General features: G+C 43.9%; 7 non-coding genes across 7 annotated transcripts; all 7 read right to left on the bottom strand.

Annotated features, from left to right (window-relative positions):
- Positions 1-6496: 6496 nt before the first annotated feature.
- Positions 6497-6568, bottom strand: TRNAE-UUC (transfer RNA glutamic acid (anticodon UUC)). The gene has a single exon. It is a non-coding gene; the product is annotated as a tRNA-Glu (tRNA).
- Positions 6569-9460: 2892 nt separating this feature from the next.
- On the bottom strand, positions 9461-9532 carry TRNAE-UUC (transfer RNA glutamic acid (anticodon UUC)). The gene has a single exon. It is a non-coding gene; the product is annotated as a tRNA-Glu (tRNA).
- Positions 9533-12421: 2889 nt separating this feature from the next.
- TRNAE-UUC (transfer RNA glutamic acid (anticodon UUC)) lies at positions 12422-12493 on the bottom strand. Its single transcript has one exon. It is a non-coding gene; the product is annotated as a tRNA-Glu (tRNA).
- Positions 12494-15383: 2890 nt separating this feature from the next.
- Positions 15384-15455, bottom strand: TRNAE-UUC (transfer RNA glutamic acid (anticodon UUC)). Its single transcript has one exon. It is a non-coding gene; the product is annotated as a tRNA-Glu (tRNA).
- A 2889-nt stretch (positions 15456-18344) lies between these two features.
- Positions 18345-18416, bottom strand: TRNAE-UUC (transfer RNA glutamic acid (anticodon UUC)). The gene has a single exon. It is a non-coding gene; the product is annotated as a tRNA-Glu (tRNA).
- Positions 18417-21306: 2890 nt separating this feature from the next.
- On the bottom strand, positions 21307-21378 carry TRNAE-UUC (transfer RNA glutamic acid (anticodon UUC)). The gene has a single exon. It is a non-coding gene; the product is annotated as a tRNA-Glu (tRNA).
- A 2889-nt stretch (positions 21379-24267) lies between these two features.
- Positions 24268-24339, bottom strand: TRNAE-UUC (transfer RNA glutamic acid (anticodon UUC)). Its single transcript has one exon. It is a non-coding gene; the product is annotated as a tRNA-Glu (tRNA).
- Positions 24340-27097: the final 2758 nt, after the last annotated feature.

The raw sequence follows: 27097 nt of genomic DNA, 5'->3' as shown, positions 1-27097 counted from the left end.
AAAGAAGCAGAGTTTTATTCCAGGTACAGGAGGCATCTCTGGTGTCTGATACTACCGGTAGTGTTCAGCCTACCCTCTCTGAGAGAGTAGCAGTGAGGGTACAAAGCACACTGGTTGCAAAATGTGGACACTGCAAACAACAGCTGCAATATCACAGATGATATAAAACACATAAAGTACTCAAGTCTTATACTAGAAACAACACAGCAGGGGAATCATGTCATAAAACAAATGATGAACCCACAGTATGGACGGGGCAGGTAATAAAATGCGAATTTCCCATGGTGGCACCACAGTCAATTGCTGCCTTCTTCTCTGTGCCCCGGTCTCTTTATATAATCTGTACTTTTTGTTGTGCAATAAAAGAAAAACAAGGAATAACCCTTCATAGTATTAATGTACATGTCAAGGGCTGGGGAGAGAGGGCAGTAGATTTGGGGGTCGGTGTAAACCTCTGACGGCATTAGATGGAAGCAGAAGACAAAGCAAGTGACATTTATTATGACTTTAGGTGCATTTAGGTTTATAGAAAAAAACTGAGAAAGATTAAAATGTCTGAGTAGTGAAAAAAAAAATATGGATTTCCCATACCGGGAGTCAAAACCAGGCCACCTGGGTGAAAACCAGGAATACTAACCACTAGACCATATGGGAACTGTGAACTTTTTCTACAGCTTAGTGTATGTGAGGTGTCTCCCAAGGTCACACTGCATTCCGTACACTGAGAGTTATATTGTTCTTCTCAGTAGTACACAATCAATTGGGGTAACAGACACCTCACTTCTGACAAAAGAGAAGGAATGACCAGAAGTCATCATTTCTGCCACAACCTGTCAGGTCTCATTATTTACAACCTTAGAGCTTCTACACATACACAGAGCCCAGGACACGGAGGACAGCAGCAGTCCCTGCATTCACTATTACTAACCCCTCCCCTTGAGCCAGACAAAGCCACGCCCCTCCCGTAGGACACTCCTGGGTTTCCTCACCAGACTGATGGCCCCACAGACCCCTCTCCAGTTATCTTCCAGCTGCTTCCTTGACGACACTCCCCTGCACCTGTCACAGGCTCCAGGCTGCCCTCCTGGGGCTCGAGTTATACTCCTTCTCTATCTACTAACAGCACCGACTCCAGTCCTGACACTGGATTGGTTCACACAGAGAAGAAACAGCTCAGAAGTAGTCTGGGTTGTTCCCAGGTACCTGCATCTTCACAGAGTGACTGCCAGGGGGCAGCACAGCCAAAGCACCCACAGCCCACAAGGCTACAAATCATCAATTGGATGTCAGCAGCCTTGTCAGAGGCACAGAGACTAGTAATTCCACAATATTTTGGGACAGCAGAGGAAGAAGCAAGTGCTGAGCTGAAGTGGTCACTGCTGTTTTGTCACAACACCAGACATATGTTCTTAAAAGCATGTAAGCGCACATTCTTAGGCATTCTCGGTCGTCTTCTCCCTTTCTGACATTATACCAATTGTATACACCCGAATGGAGAAAAGTAAAAATATAAGGTACTAGGAATATGCGCCAAAGGTAGGCAAATTAAACATTTCAAGTACAAATATTACCATATTTATTGATGTAAAATGTAAACAAGTTAGACTGAAAATATGTGTGTGTGTTTACAAAGGATGTCTAAAGTGTATGCTGTGAGGTCAGGTTGCAGTTCACTACTTGCACTTGTGCCTTTCACAAGTGTGAGTACCCAGTTACACTAATGTCTTCTCTGACTTGTTATTCTGAGAGTCATGTACTAAAGGGGGGCTTCCACCCTAGTTTGAGGGACCAGAGTACGGATGCCCCAGGGCACAGGAAGTACACAGTCCTCAGTGATACAACTGTGGCCCAGTAACTTCTGACTGCCCTTTGACCCCACAGACTGGCACATATATGTCATCAGACTATAGCACCGTGGTACATATGCACACATGTGCATGTACACGTCAGCCAGTTTTTTATTCATGTACTAATACTGTTCAGCATCAGGATGTGATGTCGAAGGAGACTGTTAGAGAGCGCCGAAGTCTCTGGTATTTCAAGACAAAACTAGAGACCTTTTCACACTCATATACTGCTCCAGGCAGATCTTCCACTGCAAATGCAAGTTATATGAGTCCAGCTGAAAACTGTTTATTTTTGGGTACTTGCTTTAGTCAAAGGTTACCATTTGCAACTCACAAAAAAAAAGCAAAGGGCAATTTCATACATTAACACTTTGGTAAAGTCGTTCTTTCACACCGTACATTTCCGTAAGTTTCTCTCTCCTTGTAAGTTATCCGGTGTGAAGGCCAAGTGGAGTCAGGTCCACACTGTGCATCTTACAGTTGTGTAGCCAGAGTAGAGAGGTGTCCACACAGACACAGGACGTAGACAACACCTGTGTGTAGCATCAAGTGTCCCCAGCAACGCCTATAGAATAATGTATAGATGCCCCCAAACCGCAAAAACCACGAGGGGAATGAAAAGAGGAAGAGACGGGTTATGTCAGAGATACAAATGGTTTCCTGCTCAAGACCTGCAATAAATTAAAACAAAAGTATTATTACAAACATTCCAGGTCCTACCGATATTGGAACTCAGATTGCTGGATTCAGAGTCCAGAGTGCTAATCATTACACGATGGAACCAACGTCCACGATCCTCAACCCTAGTAGTCCTGAAGCAGTGTCAGTTGCCACCTACTGTCTATTGCTTGAATTTGTTCACACTGTAAATCAAACATGACAAATCCAACAGCACAACTAAAATGTGTATTTCACAAGTAATAACATAAAAACAGAAATATACTTTTGCTGATGCAGAAACAAAGAAAACGTCTCGTCTGATGATTTGAAATCTCCATTTAGCATGGCCCCTTAACTAACCACCAAGAGTCTTTGCACGGCTGGGAACCTTCGTAAAAGTGTCAGTGGGTCACTGTGAATGCAGCAGATCTTCACCCCTGTTTTTCTTACAAAGAAGCAGAGTTTTATTCCAGGTACAGGAGGCATCTCTGGTGTCTGATACTACCGGTAGTGTTCAGCCTACCCTCTCTGAGAGAGTAGCAGTGAGGGTACAAAGCACACTGGTTGCAAAATGTGGACACTGCAAACAACAGCTGCAATATCACAGATGATATAAAACACATAAAGTACTCAAGTCTTATACTAGAAACAACACAGCAGGGGAATCATGTCATAAAACAAATGATGAACCCACAGTATGGACGGGGCAGGTAATAAAATGCGAATTTCCCATGGTGGCACCACAGTCAATTGCTGCCTTCTTCTCTGTGCCCCGGTCTCTTTATATAATCTGTACTTTTTGTTGTGCAATAAAAGAAAAACAAGGAATAACCCTTCATAGTATTAATGTACATGTCAAGGGCTGGGGAGAGAGGGCAGTAGATTTGGGGGTCGGTGTAAACCTCTGACGGCATTAGATGGAAGCAGAAGACAAAGCAAGTGACATTTATTATGACTTTAGGTGCATTTAGGTTTATAGAAAAAAACTGAGAAAGATTAAAATGTCTGAGTAGTGAAAAAAAAAATATGGATTTCCCATACCGGGAGTCAAAACCAGGCCACCTGGGTGAAAACCAGGAATACTAACCACTAGACCATATGGGAACTGTGAACTTTTTGTACAGCTTAGTGTATGTGAGGTGTCTCCCAAGGTCACACTGCATTCCGTACACTGAGAGTTATATTGTTCTTCTCAGTAGTACACAATCAATTGGGGTAACAGACACCTCACTTCTGACAAAAGAGAAGGAATGACCAGAAGTCATCATTTCTGCCACAACCTGTCAGGTCTCATTATTTACAACCTTAGAGCTTCTACACATACACAGAGCCCAGGACACAGAGGACAGCAGCAGTCCCTGCATTCACTATTACAAACCCCTCCCCTTGAGCCAGACAAAGCCACGCCCCTCCCGTAGGACACTCCTGGGTTTCCTCACCAGACTGATGGCCCCACAGACCCCTCTCCAGTTATCTTCCAGCTGCTTCCTTGACGACACTCCCCTGCACCTGTCACAGGCTCCAGGCTGCCCTCCTGGGGCTCGAGTTATACTCCTTCTCTATCTACTAACAGCACCGACTCCAGTCCTGACACTGGATTGGTTCACACAGAGAAGAAACAGCTCAGAAGTAGTCTGGGTTGTTCCCAGGTACCTGCATCTTCACAGAGTGACTGCCAGGGGGCAGCACAGCCAAAGCACTCACAGCCCACAAGGCTACAAATCATCAATTGGATGTCAGCAGCCTTGTCAGAGGCACAGAGACTAGTAATTCCACAATATTTTGGGACAGCAGAGGAAGAAGCAAGTGCTGAGCTGAAGTGGTCACTGCTGTTTTGTCACAACACCAGACATATGTTCTTAAAAGCATGTAAGCGCACATTCTTAGGCATTCTCGGTCGTCTTCTCCCTTTCTGACATTATACCAATTGTATACACCCGAATGGAGAAAAGTAAAAATATAAGGTACTAGGAATATGCGCCAAAGGTAGGCAAATTAAACATTTCAAGTACAAATATTACCATATTTATTGATGTAAAATGTAAACAAGTTAGACTGAAAATATGTGTGTGTGTTTACAAAGGATGTCTAAAGTGTATGCTGTGAGGTCAGGTTGCAGTTCACTACTTGCACTTGTGCCTTTCACAAGTGTGAGTACCCAGTTACACTAATGTCTTCTCTGACTTGTTATTCTGAGAGTCATGTACTAAAGGGGGGCTTCCACCCTAGTTTGAGGGACCAGAGTACGGATGCCCCAGGGCACAGGAAGTACACAGTCCTCAGTGATACAACTGTGGCCCAGTAACTTCTGACTGCCCTTTGACCCCACAGACTGGCACATATATGTCATCAGACTATAGCACCGTGGTACATATGCACACATGTGCATGTACACGTCAGCCAGTTTTTTATTCATGTACTAATACTGTTCAGCATCAGGATGTGATGTCGAAGGAGACTGTTAGAGAGCGCCGAAGTCTCTGGTATTTCAAGACAAAACTAGAGACCTTTTCACACTCATATACTGCTCCAGGCAGATCTTCCACTGCAAATGCAAGTTATATGAGTCCAGCTGAAAACTGTTTATTTTTGGGTACTTGCTTTAGTCAAAGGTTACCATTTGCAACTCACAAAAAAAAAGCAAAGGGCAATTTCATACATTAACACTTTGGTAAAGTCGTTCTTTCACACCGTACATTTCCGTAAGTTTCTCTCTCCTTGTAAGTTATCCGGTGTGAAGGCCAAGTGGAGTCAGGTCCACACTGTGCATCTTACAGTTGTGTAGCCAGAGTAGAGAGGTGTCCACACAGACACAGGACGTAGACAACACCTGTGTGTAGCATCAAGTGTCCCCAGCAACGCCTATAGAATAATGTATAGATGCCCCCAAACCGCAGAAACCACAAGGGGAATGAAAAGAGGAAGAGACGGGTTATGTCAGAGATACAAATGGTTTCCTGCTCAAGACCTGCAATAAATTAAAACAAAAGTATTATTACAAACATTCCAGGTCCTACCGATATTGGAACTCAGATTGCTGGATTCAGAGTCCAGAGTGCTAATCATTACACGATGGAACCAACGTCCACGATCCTCAACCCTAGAAGTCCTGAAGCAGTGTCAGTCGCCACCTACTGTCTATCGCCTGAATTCGTTCACACTGTAAATCAAACATGACAAATCCAACAGCACAACTAAAATGTGTATTTCACAAGTAATAACATGAAAACAGAAATATACTTTTGCTGATGCAGAAACAAAGAAAACGTCTCGTCTGATGCTTCGACATCTCCATTTAGCATGGCCCCTTAACTAACCACCAAGAGTCTTTGCACGGCTGGGAACCTTTGTAAAAGGGTCAGTGGGTCACTGTGAATGCAGCAGATCTTCACCCCTGTATTTCTTACAAAGAAGCAGAGTTTTATTCCAGGTACAGGAGGCATCTCTGGTGTCTGATACTACCGGTAGTGTTCAGCCTACCCTCTCTGAGAGAGCAGCAGTGAGGGTACAAAGCACACTGGTTGCAAAATGTGGACACTGCAAACAACAGCTGCAATATCACAGATGATATAAAACACATAAAGTACTCAAGTCTTATACTAGAAACAACACAGCAGGGGAATCATGTCATAAAACAAATGATGAACCCACAGTATGGACGGGCAGGTAATAAAATGTGAATTTCCCATGGTGGCACCACAGTCAATTGCTGCCTTCTTCTCTGTGCCCCGGTCTCTTTATATAATCTGTACTTTTTGTTGTGCAATAAAAGAAAAACAAGGAATAACCCTTCATAGTATTAATGTACAGGTCAAGGGCTGGGGAGAGAGGGCAGTAGATTTGGGGGTCGGTGTAAACCTCTGACGGCATTAGATGGAAGCAGAAGACAAAGCAAGTGACATTTATTAAGACTTTAGGTGCATTTAGGTTTATAGAAAAAAACTGAGAAAGATTAAAATGTCTGAGTAGTGAAAAAAAAAAAAATGGATATCCCATACCTGGAGTCGAACCCAGGCCGCCTGGGTGAAAACCAGGAATCCTAACCGCTAGACCATATGGGAACTGTGAACTTTTTCTACAGCTTAGTGAATGTGAGGTGTCTCCCAAGGTCACACTGCAATCCGTACACTGAGAGTTATATTGTTCTTCTCAGTAGTACACAATCAATTGGGGTAACAGACACCTCACTTCTGACAAAAGAGAAGGAATGACCAGAAGTCATCATTTCTGCCACAACCTGTCAGGTCTCATTATTTACAACCTTAGAGCTTCTACACATACACAGAGCCCAGGACACGGAGGACAGCAGCAGTCCTTGCATTCACTATTACTAACCCCTCCCCTTGAGCCAGACAAAGCCACGCCCCTCCCGTAGGACACCCCTGGGTTTCCTCACCAGACTGATGGCCCCACAGACCCCTCTCCAGTTATCTTCCAGCTGCTTCCTTGACGACACTCCCCTGCACCTGTCACAGGCTCCAGGCTGCCCTCCTGGGGCTCGAGTTATACTCCTTCTCTATCTACTAACAGCACCGACTCCAGTCCTGACACTGAATTGGTTCACACAGAGAAGAAACAGCTCAGAAGTAGTCTGGGTTGTTCCCAGGTACCTGCATCTTCACAGAGTGACTGCCAGGGGGCAGCACAGCCAAAGCACTCACAGCCCACAAGGCTACAAATCATCAATTGGATGTCAGCAGCCTTGTCAGAGGCGCAGAGACTAGTAATTCCACAATATTTTGGGACAGCAGAGGAAGAAGCAAGTGCTGAGCTGAAGTGGTCACTGCTGTTTTGTCACAACACCAGACATATGTTCTTAAAAGCATGTAAGCACACATTCTTAGGAATTCTCGGTCGTCTTCTCCCTTTCTGACATTATACCAATTGTATACACCCGAATGGAGAAAAGTTAAAATATAAGGTACTAGGAATATGCGCCAAAGGTAGGCAAATTAAACATTTCAAGTACAAATATTACCATAGTTATTGATGTAAAATGTAAACAAGTTAGACTGAAAATATGTGTGTGTGTTTACAAAGGATGTCTAAAGTGTATGCTGTGAGGTCAGGTTGCAGTTCACTACTTGCACTTGTGCCTTTCACAAGTGTGAGTACCCAGTTACACTAATGTCTGCTCTGACTTGTTATTCTGAGAGTCATGTGCTAAAGGGGGGCTTCCACCCTAGTTTGAGGGACCAGAGTACGAATGCCCCAGGGCACAGGAAGTACACAGTCCTCATTGTTTCAACTGTGGCCCAGTAACTTCTGACTGCCCTTTGACCCCACAGACTGGCACATATATGTCATCAGACTATAGCACCGTGGTACATATGCACACATGTGCATGTACACGTCAGCCAGTTTTTTATTCATTTATGTGCTAATACTGTTCAGCATCAGGATGTGATGTCGAAGGAGACTGGTGGAGAGCGCCGAAGTCTCTGGTATTTCAAGACAAAACTAGAGACCTTTTCACACTCATATACTGCTCCAGGCAGATCTTCCACTGCAAATGCAAGTTATATGAGTCCAGCTGAAAACTGTTTATTTTTGGGTACTTGCTTTAGTCAAAGGTTACCATTTGCAACTCACAAAAAAAAAGCAAAGGGCAATTTCATACATTAACACTTTGGTAAAGTCGTTCTTTCACACCGTACATTTCCGTAAGTTTCTCTCTCCTTGTAAGTTATCCGGTGTGAAGGCCAAGTGGAGTCAGGTCCACACTGTGCATCTTACAGTTGTGTAGCCAGAGTAGAGAGGTGTCCACACAGACACAGGACGTAGACAACACCTGTGTGTAGCATCAAGTGTCCCCAGCAACGCCTATAGAATAATGTATAGATGCCCCCAAACCGCAGAAACCACGAGGGGAATGAAAAGAGGAAGAGACGGGTTATGTCAGAGATACAAATGGTTTCCTGCTCAAGACCTGCAATAAATTAAAACAAAAGTATTATTACAAACATTCCAGGTCCTACCGATATTGGAACTCAGATTGCTGGATTCAGAGTCCAGAGTGCTAATCATTACACGATGGAACCAACGTCCACGATCCTCAACCCTAGGAGTCCTGAAGCAGTGTCAGTCGCCACCTACTGTCTATCGCTTGAATTCGTTCACACTGTAAATCAAACATGACAAATCCAACAGCACAACTAAAATGTGTATTTCACAAGTAATAACATAAAAACCGAAATATACTTTTTGCTGATGCAGAAACAAAGAAAACGTCTCGTCTGATGCTTCGAAATCTCCATTTAGCATGGCCCCTTAACTAACCACCAAGAATCTTTGCACGGCTGGGAACCTTTGTAAAACGGTCAGTGGGTCACTGTGAATGCAGCAGATCTTCACCCCTGTATTTCTTACAAAGAAGCAGAGTTTTATTCCAGGTACAGGAGGCATCTCTGGTGTCTGATACTACCGGTAGTGTCCAGCCTACCCTCTCTGAGAGAGCAGCAGTGAGGGAACAAAGCACACTGGTTGCAAAATGTGGACACTGCAAACAACAGCTGCAATATCACAGATGATATAAAACACATAAAGTACTCAAGTCTTATACTAGAAACAACACAGCAGGGGAATCATGTCATAAAACAAATGATGAACCCACAGTATGGACGGGGCAGGTAATAAAATGTGAATTTCCCATGGTGGCACCACAGTCAATTGCTGCCTTCTTCTCTGTGCCCCGGTCTCTTTATATAATCTGTACTTTTTGTTGTGCAATAAAAGAAAAACAAGGAATAACCCTTCATAGTATTAATGTACAGGTCAAGGGCTGTGGAGAGAGGTCAGTAGATTTGGGGGTCGGTGTAAACCTCTGACGGCATTAGATGGAAGGAGAAGACAAAGCAAAATGACATTTATTAAGACTTTAGTTGCATTTAGTTTTATAGAAAAAAACTGAGAAAGATTAAAATGTCTGAGTAGTGAAAAAAATAAATATGGATTTCCCATACCAGGAGTCGAACCCAGGCCGCCTGGGTGAAAACCAGGAATCCTAACCGCTAGACCATATGGGAACTGTGAAATTTTTCTACAGCTTAGTGTATGTGAGGTGTCTCCCAAGGACACACTGCATTCCGTCACTGAGAGTTATATTGTTCTTCTCAGTAGTACACAATCAATTGGGGTAACAGACACCTCACTTCTGACAAAAGAGAAAGAAGGACCAGAAGTCATCATTTCTGCCACAACCTGTCAGGTCTCATTATTTACAACCTTAGAGCTTCTACACATACACAGAGCCCAGGACACGGAGGACAGCAGCAGTCCCTGCATTCACTATTACTAACCCCTCCCCTTGAGCCAGACAAAGCCACGCCCCTCCCGTAGGACACTCCTGGGTTTCCTCACCAGACTGATGGCCCCACAGACCCCTCTCCAGTTATCTTCCAGCTGCTTCCTTGACGACACTCCCCTGCACCTGTCACAGGCTCCAGGCTGCTCTCCTGGGGCTCGAGTTATACTCCTTCTCTATCTACTAACAGCACCGACTCCAGTCCTGACACTGGATTGGTTCACACAGAGAAGAAACAGCTCAGAAGTAGTCTGGGTTGTTCCCAGGTACCTGCATCTTCACAGAGTGACTGCCAGGGGGCAGCACAGCCAAAGTACTCACAGCCCACAAGGCTACAAATCATCAATTGGATGTCAGCAGCCTTGTCAGAGGCACAGAGACTAGTAATTCCACAATATTTTGGGACAGCAGAGGAAGAAGCAAGTGCTGAGCTGAAGTGGTCACTGCTGTTTTGTCACAACACCAGACATATGTTCTTAAAAGCATGTAAGCGCACATTCTTAGGCATTCTCGGTCGTCTTCTCCCTTTCTGACATTATACCAATTGTATACACCCGAATGGAGAAAAGTTAAAATATAAGGTACTAGGAATATGCGCCAAAGGTAGGCAAATTAAACATTTCAAGTACAAATATTACCATATTTATTGATGTAAAATGTAAACAAGTTAGACTGAAAATATGTGTGTGTGTTTACAAAGGATGTCTAAAGTGTATGCTGTGAGGTCAGGTTGCAGTTCACTACTTGCACTTGTGCCTTTCACAAGTGTGAGTACCCAGTTACACTAATGTCTTCTCTGACTTGTTATTCTGAGAGTCATGTACTAAAGGGGGGCTTCCACCCTAGTTTGAGGGACCAGAGTACGAATGCCCCAGGGCACAGGAAGTACACAGTCCTCATTGATACAACTGTGGCCCAGTAACTTCTGACTGCCCTTTGACCCCACAGACTGGCACATATATGTCATCAGACTATAGCACCGTGGTACATATGCACACATGTGCATGTACACGTCAGCCAGTTTTTTATTCATTTATGTAATAATACTGTTCAGCATCAGGATGTGATGTCGAAGGAGACTGTTAGAGAGCGCCGAAGTCTCTGGTATTTCAAGACAAAACTAGAGACCTTTTCACACTCATATACTGCTCCAGGCAGATCTTCCACTGCAAATGCAAGTTATATGAGTCCAGCTGAAAACTGTTTATTTTTGGGTACTTGCTTTAGTCAAAGGTTACCATTTGCAACTCACAAAAAAAAAGCAAAGGGCAATTTCATACATTAACACTTTGGTAAAGTCGTTCTTTCACACCGTACATTTCCGTAAGTTTCTCTCTCCTTGTAAGTTATCCGGTGTGAAGGCCAAGTGGAGTCAGGTCCACACTGTGCATCTTACAGTTGTGTAGCCAGAGTAGAGAGGTGTCCACACAGACACAGGACGTAGACAACACCTGTGTGTAGCATCAAGTGTCCCCAGCAACGCGTATAGAATAATGTATAGATGCCCCCAAACCTCAGAAACCACGAGGGGAATGAAAAGAGGAAGAGACGGGTTATGTCAGAGATACAAATGGTTTCCTGCTCAAGACCTGCAATAAATTAAAACAAAAGTATTATTACAAACATTCCAGGTCCTACCGATATTGGAACTCAGATTGCTGGATTCAGAGTCCAGAGTGCTAATCATTACACGATGGAACCAACGTCCACGATCCTCAACCCTAGGAGTCCTGAAGCAGTGTCAGTCGCCACCTACTGTCTATCGCTTGAATTCGTTCACGCTGTAAATCAAACATGACAAATCCAACAGCACAACTAAAATGTGTATTTCACAAGTAATAACATAAAAACAGAAATATACTTTTGCTGATGCAGAAACAAAGAAAACGTCTCGTCTGATGCTTCGAAATCTCCATTTAGCATGGCCCCTTAACTAACCACCAAGAGTCTTTGTACGGCTGGGAACCTTTGTAAAAGGGTCAGTGGGTCACTGTGAATGCAGCAGATCTTCACCCCTGTATTTCTTACAAAGAAGCAGAGTTTTATTCCAGGTACAGGAGGCATCTCTGGTGTCTGATACTACCGGTAGTATTCAGCCTACCCTCTCTGAGAGAGCAGCAGTGAGGGTACAAAGCACACTGGTTGCAAAATGTGGACACTGCAAACAACAGCTGCAATATCACAGATGATATAAAACACATAAAGTACTCAAGTCTTATACTAGAAACAACACAGCAGGGGAATCATGTCATAAAACAAATGATGAACCCACAGTATGGACGGGGCAGGTAATAAAATGCGAATTTCCCATGGTGGCACCACAGTCAATTGCTGCCTTCTTCTCTGTGCCCCGGTCTCTTTATATAATCTGTACTTTTTGTTGTGCAATAAAAGAAAAACAAGGAATAACCCTTCATAGTATTAATGTACAGGTCAAGGGCTGGGGAGAGAGGGCAGTAGATTTGGGGGTCGGTGTAAACCTCTGACGGCATTAGATGGAAGCAGAAGACAAAGCAAGTGACATTTATTAAGACTTTAGGTGCATTTAGGTTTATAGAAAAAAACTGAGAAAGATTAAAATGTCTGAGTAGTGAAAAAAAAAAATATGGATTTCCCATACCGGGAGTCAAACCCAGGCCGCCTGGGTGAAAACCAGGAATCCAAACCGCTAGACCATATGGGAACTGTGAACATTTTCTACAGCTTAGTGTATGTGAGGTGTCTCCCAAGGTCACACTGCATTCCGTACACTGAGAGTTATATTGTTCTTCTCAGTAGTACACAATCAATTAAGGTACCAGACACCTCACTTCTGACAAAAGAGAAAGAATGACCAGAAGTCATCATTTCTGCCACAACCTGTCAGGTCTCATTATTTAGAACCTTAGAGCTTCTACACATACACAGAGCCCAGGACACGGAGGACAGCAGCAGTCCCTGCATTCACTATTACTAACCCCTCCCCTTGAGCCAGACAAAGCCACGCCCCTCCCGTAGGACACTCCTGGGTTTCCTCACCAGACTGATGGCCCCACAGACCCCTCTCCAGTTATCTTCCAGCTGCTTCCTTGACAACACTCCCCTGCACCTGTCACAGGCTCCAGGCTGCCCTCCTGGGGCTCGAGTTATACTCCTTCTCTATCTACTAACAGCACCGACTCCAGTCCTGACACTGGATTGGTTCACACAGAGAAGAAACAGCTCAGATGTAGTCTGGGTTGTTCCCAGGTACCTGCATCTTCACAGAGTGACTGCCAGGGGGCAGCACAGCCAAAGCACTCACAGCCCACAAGGCTACAAATCATCAATTGGATGTCAGCAGCCTTGTCAGAGGCACAGAGACTAGTAATTCCACAATATTTTGGGACAGCAGAGGAAGAAGCAAGTGCTGAGCTGAAGTGGTAACTGCTGTTTTGTCACAACACCAGACATATGTTCTTAAAAGCATGTAAGCGCACATTCTTAGGCATTCTCGGTCGTCTTCTCCCTTTCTGACATTATACCAATTGTATACACCCGAATGGAGAAAAGTTAAAATATAAGGTACTAGGAATATGCGCCAAAGGTAGGCAAATTAAACATTTCAAGTACAAATATTACCATATTTATTGATGTAAAATGTAAACAAGTTAGACTGAAAATATGTGTGTGTGTTTACAAAGGATGTCTAAAGTGTATGCTGTGAGGTCAGGTTGCAGTTCACTACTTGCACTTGTGCCTTTCAAAAGTGTGAGTACCCAGTAACACTAATGTCTGCTCTGACTTGTTAATCTGAGAGTCATGTGCTAAAGGGGGGCTTCCACCCTAGTTTGAGGGACCAGAGTACGAATGCCCCAGGGCACAGGAAGTACACAGTCCTCATTGATACAACTGTGGCCCAGTAACTTCTGACTGCCCTTTGACCCCACAGACTGGCACATATATGTCATCAGACTATAGCACCGTGGTACATATGCACACATGTGCATGTACACGTCAGCCAGTTTTTTATTCATTTATGTGCTAATACTGTTCAGCATCAGGATGTGATGTCGAAGGAGACTGGTGGAGAGCGCCGAAGTCTCTGGTATTTCAAGACAAAACTAGAGACCTTTTCACACTCATATACTGCTCCAGGCAGATCTTCCACTGCAAATGCAAGTTATATGAGTCCAGCTGAAAACTGTTTATTTTTGGGTACTTGCTTTAGTCAAAGGTTACCATTTGCAACTCACAAAAAAAAAGCAAAGGGCAATTTCATACATTAACACTTTGGTAAAGTCGTTCTTTCACACCGTACATTTCCGTAAGTTTCTCTCTCCTTGTAAGTTATCCGGTGTGAAGGCCAAGTGGAGTCAGGTCCACACTGTGCATCTTACAGTTGTGTAGCCAGAGTAGAGAGGTGTCCACACAGACACAGGACGTAGACAACACCTGTGTGTAGCATCAAGTGTCCCCAGCAACGCCTATAGAATAATGTATAGATGCCCCCAAACCGCAGAAACCACGAGGGGAATGAAAAGAGGAAGAGACGGGTTATGTCAGAGATACAAATGGTTTCCTGCTCAAGACCTGCAATAAATTAAAACAAAAGTATTATTACAAACATTCCAGGTCCTACCGATATTGGAACTCAGATTGCTGGATTCAGAGTCCAGAGTGCTAATCATTACACGATGGAACCAACGTCCACGATCCTCAACCCTAGGAGTCCTGAAGCAGTGTCAGTCGCCACCTACTGTCTATCGCTTGAATTCGTTCACACTGTAAATCAAACATGACAAATCCAACAGCACAACTAAAATGTGTATTTCACAAGTAATAACATAAAAACAGAAATATACTTTTGCTGATGCAGAAACAAAGAAAACGTCTCGTCTGATGCTTCGAAATCTCCATTTAGCATGGTCCCTTAACTAACCACCAAGAATCTTTGCACGGCTGGGAACCTTTGTAAAACGGTCAGTGGGTCACTGTGAATGCAGCAGATCTTCACCCCTGTATTTCTTACAAAGAAGCAGAGTTTTATTCCAGGTACAGGAGGCATCTCTGGTGTCTGATACTACCGGTAGTGTCCAGCCTACCCTCTCTGAGAGAGCAGCAGTGAGGGAACAAAGCACACTGGTTGCAAAATGTGGACACTGCAAACAACAGCTGCAATATCACAGATGATATAAAACACATAAAGTACTCAAGTCTTATACTAGAAACAACACAGCAGGGGAATCATGTCATAAAACAAATGATGAACCCACAGTATGGACGGGGCAGGTAATAAAATGTGAATTTCCCATGGTGGCACCACAGTCAATTGCTGCCTTCTTCTCTGTGCCCCGGTCTCTTTATATAATCTGTACTTTTTGTTGTGCAATAAAAGAAAAACAAGGAATAACCCTTCATAGTATTAATGTACAGGTCAAGGGCTGTGGAGAGAGGTCAGTAGATTTGGGGGTCGGTGTAAACCTCTGACGGCATTAGATGGAAGGAGAAGACAAAGCAAGTGACATTTATTAAGACTTTAGTTGCATTTAGTTTTATAGAAAAAAACTGAGAAAGATTAAAATGTCTGAGTAGTGAAAAAAATAAATATGGATTTCCCATACCAGGAGTCGAACCCAGGCCGCCTGGGTGAAAACCAGGAATCCTAACCGCTAGACCATATGGGAACTGTGAAATTTTTCTACAGCTTAGTGTATGTGAGGTGTCTCCCAAGGACACACTGCATTCCGTCACTGAGAGTTATATTGTTCTTCTCAGTAGTACACAATCAATTGGGGTAACAGACACCTCACTTCTGACAAAAGAGAAAGAAGGACCAGAAGTCATCATTTCTGCCACAACCTGTCAGGTCTCATTATTTACAACCTTAGAGCTTCTACACATACACAGAGCCCAGGACACGGAGGACAGCAGCAGTCCCTGCATTCACTATTACTAACCCCTCCCCTTGAGCCAGACAAAGCCACGCCCCTCCCGTAGGACACTCCTGGGTTTCCTCACCAGACTGATGGCCCCACAGACCCCTCTCCAGTTATCTTCCAGCTGCTTCCTTGACGACACTCCCCTGCACCTGTCACAGGCTCCAGGCTGCTCTCCTGGGGCTCGAGTTATACTCCTTCTCTATCTACTAACAGCACCGACTCCAGTCCTGACACTGGATTGGTTCACACAGAGAAGAAACAGCTCAGAAGTAGTCTGGGTTGTTCCCAGGTACCTGCATCTTCACAGAGTGACTGCCAGGGGGCAGCACAGCCAAAGTACTCACAGCCCACAAGGCTACAAATCATCAATTGGATGTCAGCAGCCTTGTCAGAGGCACAGAGACTAGTAATTCCACAATATTTTGGGACAGCAGAGGAAGAAGCAAGTGCTGAGCTGAAGTGGTCACTGCTGTTTTGTCACAACACCAGACATATGTTCTTAAAAGCATGTAAGCGCACATTCTTAGGCATTCTCGGTCGTCTTCTCCCTTTCTGACATTATACCAATTGTATACACCCGAATGGAGAAAAGTTAAAATATAAGGTACTAGGAATATGCGCCAAAGGTAGGCAAATTAAACATTTCAAGTACAAATATTACCATATTTATTGATGTAAAATGTAAACAAGTTAGACTGAAAATATGTGTGTGTGTTTACAAAGGATGTCTAAAGTGTATGCTGTGAGGTCAGGTTGCAGTTCACTACTTGCACTTGTGCCTTTCACAAGTGTGAGTACCCAGTTACACTAATGTCTTCTCTGACTTGTTATTCTGAGAGTCATGTACTAAAGGGGGGCTTCCACCCTAGTTTGAGGGACCAGAGTACGAATGCCCCAGGGCACAGGAAGTACACAGTCCTCATTGATACAACTGTGGCCCAGTAACTTCTGACTGCCCTTTGACCCCACAGACTGGCACATATATGTCATCAGACTATAGCACCGTGGTACATATGCACACATGTGCATGTACACGTCAGCCAGTTTTTTATTCATTTATGTAATAATACTGTTCAGCATCAGGATGTGATGTCGAAGGAGACTGTTAGAGAGCGCCGAAGTCTCTGGTATTTCAAGACAAAACTAGAGACCTTTTCACACTCATATACTGCTCCAGGCAGATCTTCCACTGCAAATGCAAGTTATATGAGTCCAGCTGAAAACTGTTTATTTTTGGGTACTTGCTTTAGTCAAAGGTTACCATTTGCAACTCACAAAAAAAAAGCAATGGGCAATTTCATACATTAACACTTTGGTAAAGTCGTTCTTTCACACCGTACATTTCCGTAAGTTTCTCTCTCCTTGTAAGTTATCCGGTGTGAAGGCCAAGTGGAGTCAGGTCCACACTGTGCATCTTACAGTTGTGTAGCCAGAGTAGAGAGGTGTCCACACAGACACAGGACGTAGACAACACCTGTGTGTAGCATCAAGTGTCCCCAGCAACGCGTATAGAATAATGTATAGATGCCCCCAAACCTCAGAAACCACGAGGGGAATGAAAAGAGGAAGAGACGGGTTATGTCAGAGATACAAATGGTTTCCTGCTCAAGACCTGCAATAAATTAAAACAAAAGTATTATTACAAACATTCCAGGTCCTACCGATATTGGAACTCAGATTGCTGGATTCAGAGTCCAGAGTGCTAATCATTACACGATGGAACCAACGTCCACGATCCTCAACCCTAGGAGTCCTGAAGCAGTGTCAGTCGCCACCTACTGTCTATCGCTTGAATTCGTTCACGCTGTAAATCAAACATGACAAATCCAACAGCACAACTAAAATGTGTATTTCACAAGTAATAACATAAAAACAGAAATATACTTTTGCTGATGCAGAAACAAAGAAAACGTCTCGTCTGATGCTTCGAAATCTCCATTTAGCATGGCCCCTTAACTAACCACCAAGAGTCTTTGTACGGCTGGGAACCTTTGTAAAAGGGTCAGTGGGTCACTGTGAATGCAGCAGATCTTCACCCCTGTATTTCTTACAAAGAAGCAGAGTTTTATTCCAGGTACAGGAGGCATCTCTGGTGTCTGATACTACCGGTAGTGTTCAGCCTACCCTCTCTGAGAGAGCAGCAGTGAGGGTACAAAGCACACTGGTTGCAAAATGTGGACACTGCAAACAACAGCTGCAATATCACAGATGATATAAAACACATAAAGTACTCAAGTCTTATACTAGAAACAACACAGCAGGGGAATCATGTCATAAAACAAATGATGAACCCACAGTATGGACGGGGCAGGTAATAAAATGCGAATTTCCCATGGTGGCACCACAGTCAATTGCTGCCTTCTTCTCTGTGCCCCGGTCTCTTTATATAATCTGTACTTTTTGTTGTGCAATAAAAGAAAAACAAGGAATAACCCTTCATAGTATTAATGTACAGGTCAAGGGCTGGGGAGAGAGGGCAGTAGATTTGGGGGTCGGTGTAAACCTCTGACGGCATTAGATGGAAGCAGAAGACAAAGCAAGTGACATTTATTAAGACTTTAGGTGCATTTAGGTTTATAGAAAAAAACTGAGAAAGATTAAAATGTCTGAGTAGTGAAAAAAAAAAATATGGATTTCCCATACCGGGAGTCAAACCCAGGCCGCCTGGGTGAAAACCAGGAATCCAAACCGCTAGACCATATGGGAACTGTGAACATTTTCTACAGCTTAGTGTATGTGAGGTGTCTCCCAAGGTCACACTGCATTCCGTACACTGAGAGTTATATTGTTCTTCTCAGTAGTACACAATCAATTAAGGTACCAGACACCTCACTTCTGACAAAAGAGAAAGAATGACCAGAAGTCATCATTTCTGCCACAACCTGTCAGGTCTCATTATTTAGAACCTTAGAGCTTCTACACATACACAGAGCCCAGGACACGGAGGACAGCAGCAGTCCCTGCATTCACTATTACTAACCCCTCCCCTTGAGCCAGACAAAGCCACGCCCCTCCCGTAGGACACTCCTGGGTTTCCTCACCAGACTGATGGCCCCACAGACCCCTCTCCAGTTATCTTCCAGCTGCTTCCTTGACAACACTCCCCTGCACCTGTCACAGGCTCCAGGCTGCCCTCCTGGGGCTCGAGTTATACTCCTTCTCTATCTACTAACAGCACCGACTCCAGTCCTGACACTGGATTGGTTCACACAGAGAAGAAACAGCTCAGAAGTAGTCTGGGTTGTTCCCAGGTACCTGCATCTTCACAGAGTGACTGCCAGGGGGCAGCACAGCCAAAGCACTCACAGCCCACAAGGCTACAAATCATCAATTGGATGTCAGCAGCCTTGTCAGAGGCACAGAGACTAGTAATTCCACAATATTTTGGGACAGCAGAGGAAGAAGCAAGTGCTGAGCTGAAGTGGTAACTGCTGTTTTGTCACAACACCAGACATATGTTCTTAAAAGCATGTAAGCGCACATTCTTAGGCATTCTCGGTCGTCTTCTCCCTTTCTGACATTATACCAATTGTATACACCCGAATGGAGAAAAGTTAAAATATAAGGTACTAGGAATATGCGCCAAAGGTAGGCAAATTAAACATTTCAAGTACAAATATTACCATATTTATTGATGTAAAATGTAAACAAGTTAGACTGAAAATATGTGTGTGTGTTTACAAAGGATGTCTAAAGTGTATGCTGTGAGGTCAGGTTGCAGTTCACTACTTGCACTTGTGCCTTTCAAAAGTGTGAGTACCCAGTAACACTAATGTCTGCTCTGACTTGTTAATCTGAGAGTCATGTGCTAAAGGGGGGCTTCCACCCTAGTTTGAGGGACCAGAGTACGAATGCCCCAGGGCACAGGAAGTACACAGTCCTCATTGATACAACTGTGGCCCAGTAACTTCTGACTGCCCTTTGACCCCACAGACTGGCACATATATGTCATCAGACTATAGCACCGTGGTACATATGCACACATGTGCATGTACACGTCAGCCAGTTTTTTATTCATTTATGTGCTAATACTGTTCAGCATCAGGATGTGATGTCGAAGGAGACTGGTGGAGAGCGCCGAAGTCTCTGGTATTTCAAGACAAAACTAGAGACCTTTTCACACTCATATACTGCTCCAGGCAGATCTTCCACTGCAAATGCAAGTTATATGAGTCCAGCTGAAAACTGTTTATTTTTGGGTACTTGCTTTAGTCAAAGGTTACCATTTGCAACTCACAAAAAAAAAGCAAAGGGCAATTTCATACATTAACACTTTGGTAAAGTCGTTCTTTCACACCGTACATTTCCGTAAGTTTCTCTCTCCTTGTAAGTTATCCGGTGTGAAGGCCAAGTGGAGTCAGGTCCACACTGTGCATCTTACAGTTGTGTAGCCAGAGTAGAGAGGTGTCCACACAGACACAGGACGTAGACAACACCTGTGTGTAGCATCAAGTGTCCCCAGCAACGCCTATAGAATAATGTATAGATGCCCCCAAACCGCAGAAACCACGAGGGGAATGAAAAGAGGAAGAGACGGGTTATGTCAGAGATACAAATGGTTTCCTGCTCAAGACCTGCAATAAATTAAAACAAAAGTATTATTCCAAACATTCCAGGTCCTACCGATATTGGAACTCAGATTGCTGGATTCAGAGTCCAGAGTGCTAATCATTACACGATGGAACCAACGTCCACGATCCTCAACCCTAGGAGTCCTGAAGCAGTGTCAGTCGCCACCTACTGTCTATCGCTTGAATTCGTTCACACTGTAAATCAAACATGACAAATCCAACAGCACAACTAAAATGTGTATTTCACAAGTAATAACATAAAAACAGAAATATACTTTTGCTGATGCAGAAACAAAGAAAACGTCTCGTCTGATGCTTCGAAATCTCCATTTAGCATGGTCCCTTAACTAACCACCAAGAATCTTTGCACGGCTGGGAACCTTTGTAAAACGGTCAGTGGGTCACTGTGAATGCAGCAGATCTTCACCCCTGTATTTCTTACAAAGAAGCAGAGTTTTATTCCAGGTACAGGAGGCATCTCTGGTGTCTGATACTACCGGTAGTGTCCAGCCTACCCTCTCTGAGAGAGCAGCAGTGAGGGAACAAAGCACACTGGTTGCAAAATGTGGACACTGCAAACAACAGCTGCAATATCACAGATGATATAAAACACATAAAGTACTCAAGTCTTATACTAGAAACAACACAGCAGGGGAATCATGTCATAAAACAAATGATGAACCCACAGTATGGACGGGGCAGGTAATAAAATGTGAATTTCCCATGGTGGCACCACAGTCAATTGCTGCCTTCTTCTCTGTGCCCCGGTCTCTTTATATAATCTGTACTTTTTGTTGTGCAATAAAAGAAAAACAAGGAATAACCCTTCATAGTATTAATGTACAGGTCAAGGGCTGTGGAGAGAGGTCAGTAGATTTGGGGGTCGGTGTAAACCTCTGACGGCATTAGATGGAAGGAGAAGACAAAGCAAGTGACATTTATTAAGACTTTAGTTGCATTTAGTTTTATAGAAAAAAACTGAGAAAGATTAAAATGTCTGAGTAGTGAAAAAAATAAATATGGATTTCCCATACCAGGAGTCGAACCCAGGCCGCCTGGGTGAAAACCAGGAATCCTAACCGCTAGACCATATGGGAACTGTGAAATTTTTCTACAGCTTAGTGTATGTGAGGTGTCTCCCAAGGACACACTGCATTCCGTCACTGAGAGTTATATTGTTCTTCTCAGTAGTACACAATCAATTGGGGTAACAGACACCTCACTTCTGACAAAAGAGAAAGAAGGACCAGAAGTCATCATTTCTGCCACAACCTGTCAGGTCTCATTATTTACAACCTTAGAGCTTCTACACATACACAGAGCCCAGGACACGGAGGACAGCAGCAGTCCCTGCATTCACTATTACTAACCCCTCCCCTTGAGCCAGACAAAGCCACGCCCCTCCCGTAGGACACTCCTGGGTTTCCTCACCAGACTGATGGCCCCACAGACCCCTCTCCAGTTATCTTCCAGCTGCTTCCTTGACGACACTCCCCTGCACCTGTCACAGGCTCCAGGCTGCTCTCCTGGGGCTCGAGTTATACTCCTTCTCTATCTACTAACAGCACCGACTCCAGTCCTGACACTGGATTGGTTCACACAGAGAAGAAACAGCTCAGAAGTAGTCTGGGTTGTTCCCAGGTACCTGCATCTTCACAGAGTGACTGCCAGGGGGCAGCACAGCCAAAGTACTCACAGCCCACAAGGCTACAAATCATCAATTGGATGTCAGCAGCCTTGTCAGAGGCACAGAGACTAGTAATTCCACAATATTTTGGGACAGCAGAGGAAGAAGCAAGTGCTGAGCTGAAGTGGTCACTGCTGTTTTGTCACAACACCAGACATATGTTCTTAAAAGCATGTAAGCGCACATTCTTAGGCATTCTCGGTCGTCTTCTCCCTTTCTGACATTATACCAATTGTATACACCCGAATGGAGAAAAGTTAAAATATAAGGTACTAGGAATATGCGCCAAAGGTAGGCAAATTAAACATTTCAAGTACAAATATTACCATATTTATTGATGTAAAATGTAAACAAGTTAGACTGAAAATATGTGTGTGTGTTTACAAAGGATGTCTAAAGTGTATGCTGTGAGGTCAGGTTGCAGTTCACTACTTGCACTTGTGCCTTTCACAAGTGTGAGTACCCAGTTACACTAATGTCTTCTCTGACTTGTTATTCTGAGAGTCATGTACTAAAGGGGGGCTTCCACCCTAGTTTGAGGGACCAGAGTACGAATGCCCCAGGGCACAGGAAGTACACAGTCCTCATTGATACAACTGTGGCCCAGTAACTTCTGACTGCCCTTTGACCCCACAGACTGGCACATATATGTCATCAGACTATAGCACCGTGGTACATATGCACACATGTGCATGTACACGTCAGCCAGTTTTTTATTCATTTATGTAATAATACTGTTCAGCATCAGGATGTGATGTCGAAGGAGACTGTTAGAGAGCGCCGAAGTCTCTGGTATTTCAAGACAAAACTAGAGACCTTTTCACACTCATATACTGCTCCAGGCAGATCTTCCACTGCAAATGCAAGTTATATGAGTCCAGCTGAAAACTGTTTATTTTTGGGTACTTGCTTTAGTCAAAGGTTACCATTTGCAACTCACAAAAAAAAAGCAATGGGCAATTTCATACATTAACACTTTGGTAAAGTCGTTCTTTCACACCGTACATTTCCGTAAGTTTCTCTCTCCTTGTAAGTTATCCGGTGTGAAGGCCAAGTGGAGTCAGGTCCACACTGTGCATCTTACAGTTGTGTAGCCAGAGTAGAGAGGTGTCCACACAGACACAGGACGTAGACAACACCTGTGTGTAGCATCAAGTGTCCCCAGCAACGCGTATAGAATAATGTATAGATGCCCCCAAACCTCAGAAACCACGAGGGGAATGAAAAGAGGAAGAGACGGGTTATGTCAGAGATACAAATGGTTTCCTGCTCAAGACCTGCAATAAATTAAAACAAAAGTATTATTACAAACATTCCAGGTCCTACCGATATTGGAACTCAGATTGCTGGATTCAGAGTCCAGAGTGCTAATCATTACACGATGGAACCAACGTCCACGATCCTCAACCCTAGGAGTCCTGAAGCAGTGTCAGTCGCCACCTACTGTCTATCGCTTGAATTCGTTCACGCTGTAAATCAAACATGACAAATCCAACAGCACAACTAAAATGTGTATTTCACAAGTAATAACATAAAAACAGAAATATACTTTTGCTGATGCAGAAACAAAGAAAACGTCTCGTCTGATGCTTCGAAATCTCCATTTAGCATGGCCCCTTAACTAACCACCAAGAGTCTTTGTACGGCTGGGAACCTTTGTAAAAGGGTCAGTGGGTCACTGTGAATGCAGCAGATCTTCACCCCTGTATTTCTTACAAAGAAGCAGAGTTTTATTCCAGGTACAGGAGGCATCTCTGGTGTCTGATACTACCGGTAGTGTTCAGCCTACCCTCTCTGAGAGAGCAGCAGTGAGGGTACAAAGCACACTGGTTGCAAAATGTGGACACTGCAAACAACAGCTGCAATATCACAGATGATATAAAACACATAAAGTACTCAAGTCTTATACTAGAAACAACACAGCAGGGGAATCATGTCATAAAACAAATGATGAACCCACAGTATGGACGGGGCAGGTAATAAAATGCGAATTTCCCATGGTGGCACCACAGTCAATTGCTGCCTTCTTCTCTGTGCCCCGGTCTCTTTATATAATCTGTACTTTTTGTTGTGCAATAAAAGAAAAACAAGGAATAACCCTTCATAGTATTAATGTACAGGTCAAGGGCTGGGGAGAGAGGGCAGTAGATTTGGGGGTCGGTGTAAACCTCTGACGGCATTAGATGGAAGCAGAAGACAAAGCAAGTGACATTTATTAAGACTTTAGGTGCATTTAGGTTTATAGAAAAAAACTGAGAAAGATTAAAATGTCTGAGTAGTGAAAAAAAAAAATATGGATTTCCCATACCGGGAGTCAAACCCAGGCCGCCTGGGTGAAAACCAGGAATCCAAACCGCTAGACCATATGGGAACTGTAAACATTTTCTACAGCTTAGTGTATGTGAGGTGTCTCCCAAGGTCACACTGCATTCCGTACACTGAGAGTTATATTGTTCTTCTCAGTAGTACACAATCAATTAAGGTACCAGACACCTCACTTCTGACAAAAGAGAAAGAATGACCAGAAGTCATCATTTCTGCCACAACCTGTCAGGTCTCATTATTTAGAACCTTAGAGCTTCTACACATACACAGAGCCCAGGACACGGAGGACAGCAGCAGTCCCTGCATTCACTATTACTAACCCCTCCCCTTGAGCCAGACAAAGCCACGCCCCTCCCGTAGGACACTCCTGGGTTTCCTCACCAGACTGATGGCCCCACAGACCCCTCTCCAGTTATCTTCCAGCTGCTTCCTTGACAACACTCCCCTGCACCTGTCACAGGCTCCAGGCTGCCCTCCTGGGGCTCGAGTTATACTCCTTCTCTATCTACTAACAGCACCGACTCCAGTCCTGACACTGGATTGGTTCACACAGAGAAGAAACAGCTCAGAAGTAGTCTGGGTTGTTCCCAGGTACCTGCATCTTCACAGAGTGACTGCCAGGGGGCAGCACAGCCAAAGCACTCACAGCCCACAAGGCTACAAATCATCAATTGGATGTCAGCAGCCTTGTCAGAGGCACAGAGACTAGTAATTCCACAATATTTTGGGACAGCAGAGGAAGAAGCAAGTGCTGAGCTGAAGTGGTAACTGCTGTTTTGTCACAACACCAGACATATGTTCTTAAAAGCATGTAAGCGCACATTCTTAGGCATTCTCGGTCGTCTTCTCCCTTTCTGACATTATACCAATTGTATACACCCGAATGGAGAAAAGTTAAAATATAAGGTACTAGGAATATGCGCCAAAGGTAGGCAAATTAAACATTTCAAGTACAAATATTACCATATTTATTGATGTAAAATGTAAACAAGTTAGACTGAAAATATGTGTGTGTGTTTACAAAGGATGTCTAAAGTGTATGCTGTGAGGTCAGGTTGCAGTTCACTACTTGCACTTGTGCCGTTCAAAAGTGTGAGTACCCAGTAACACTAATGTCTGCTCTGACTTGTTAATCTGAGAGTCATGTGCTAAAGGGGGGCTTCCACCCTAGTTTGAGGGACCAGAGTACGAATGCCCCAGGGCACAGGAAGTACACAGTCCTCATTGATACAACTGTGGCCCAGTAACTTCTGACTGCCCTTTGACCCCACAGACTGGCACATATATGTCATCAGACTATAGCACCGTGGTACATATGCACACATGTGCATGTACACGTCAGCCAGTTTTTTATTCATTTATGTGCTAATACTGTTCAGCATCAGGATGTGATGTCGAAGGAGACTGGTGGAGAGCGCCGAAGTCTCTGGTATTTCAAGACAAAACTAGAGACCTTTTCACACTCATATACTGCTCCAGGCAGATCTTCCACTGCAAATGCAAGTTATATGAGTCCAGCTGAAAACTGTTTATTTTTGGGTACTTCCTTTAGTCAAAGGTTACCATTTGCAACTCAAAAAAAAAAAGCAAAGGGCAATTTCATACATTAACACTTTGGTAAAGTCGTTCTTTCACACCGTACATTTCCGTAAGTTTCTCTCTCCTTGTAAGTTATCCGGTGTGAAGGCCAAGTGGAGTCAGGTCCACACTGTGCATCTTACAGTTGTGTAGCCAGAGTAGAGAGGTGTCCACACAGACACAGGACGTAGACAACACCTGTGTGTAGCATCAAGTGTCCCCAGCAACGCCTATAGAATAATGTATAGATGCCCCCAAACCGCAGAAACCACGAGGGGAATGAAAAGAGGAAGAGACGGGTTATGTCAGAGATACAAATGGTTTCCTGCTCAAGACCTGCAATAAATTAAAACAAAAGTATTATTACAAACATTCCAGGTCCTACCGATATTGGAACTCAGATTGCTGGATTCAGAGTCCAGAGTGCTAATCATTACACGATGGAACCAACGTCCACGATCCTCAACCCTAGGAGTCCTGAAGCAGTGTCAGTCGCCACCTACTGTCTATCGCTTGAATTCGTTCACACTGTAAATCAAACATGACAAATCCAACAGCACAACTAAAATGTGTATTTCACAAGTAATAACATAAAAACAGAAATATACTTTTGCTGATGCAGAAACAAAGAAAACGTCTCGTCTGATGCTTCGAAATCTCCATTTAGCATGGCCCCTTAACTAACCACCAAGAGTCTTTGCACGGCTGGGAACCTTTGTAAAAGGGTCAGTGGGTCACTGTGAATGCAGCAGATCTTCACCCCTGTATTTCTTACAAAGAAGCAGAGTTTTATTCCAGGCACAGGAGGCATCTCTGGTGTCTGATACTACCGGTAGTGTTCAGCCTACCCTCTCTGAGAGAGCAGCAGTGAGGGTACAAAGCACACTGGTTGCAAAATGTGGACACTGCAAACAACAGCTGCAATATCACAGATGATATAAAACACATAAAGTACTCAAGTCTTATACTAGAAACAACACAGCAGGGGAATCATGTCATAAAACAAATGATGAACCCACAGTATGGACGGGCAGGTAATAAAATGCGAATTTCCCATGGTGGCACCACAGTCAATTGCTGCCTTCTTCTCTGTGCCCCGGTCTCTTTATATAATGTGTACTTTTTGTTGTGCAAGAAAAGAAAAACAAGGAATAACCCTTCATAGTATTAATGTACAGGTCAAGGGCTGGGGAGAGAGGGCAGTAGATTTGGGGGTCGGTGTAAAG

This window comes from Pleurodeles waltl, unplaced genomic scaffold (genome assembly GCF_031143425.1).
Source record: "Pleurodeles waltl isolate 20211129_DDA unplaced genomic scaffold, aPleWal1.hap1.20221129 scaffold_39, whole genome shotgun sequence".
Classification (NCBI taxonomy): Eukaryota; Metazoa; Chordata; class Amphibia; order Caudata; family Salamandridae; genus Pleurodeles; species Pleurodeles waltl.
The sequence above is the reverse complement of the archived record's forward strand: the minus strand, read 5'-3'. Positions and strand labels throughout refer to the sequence as shown.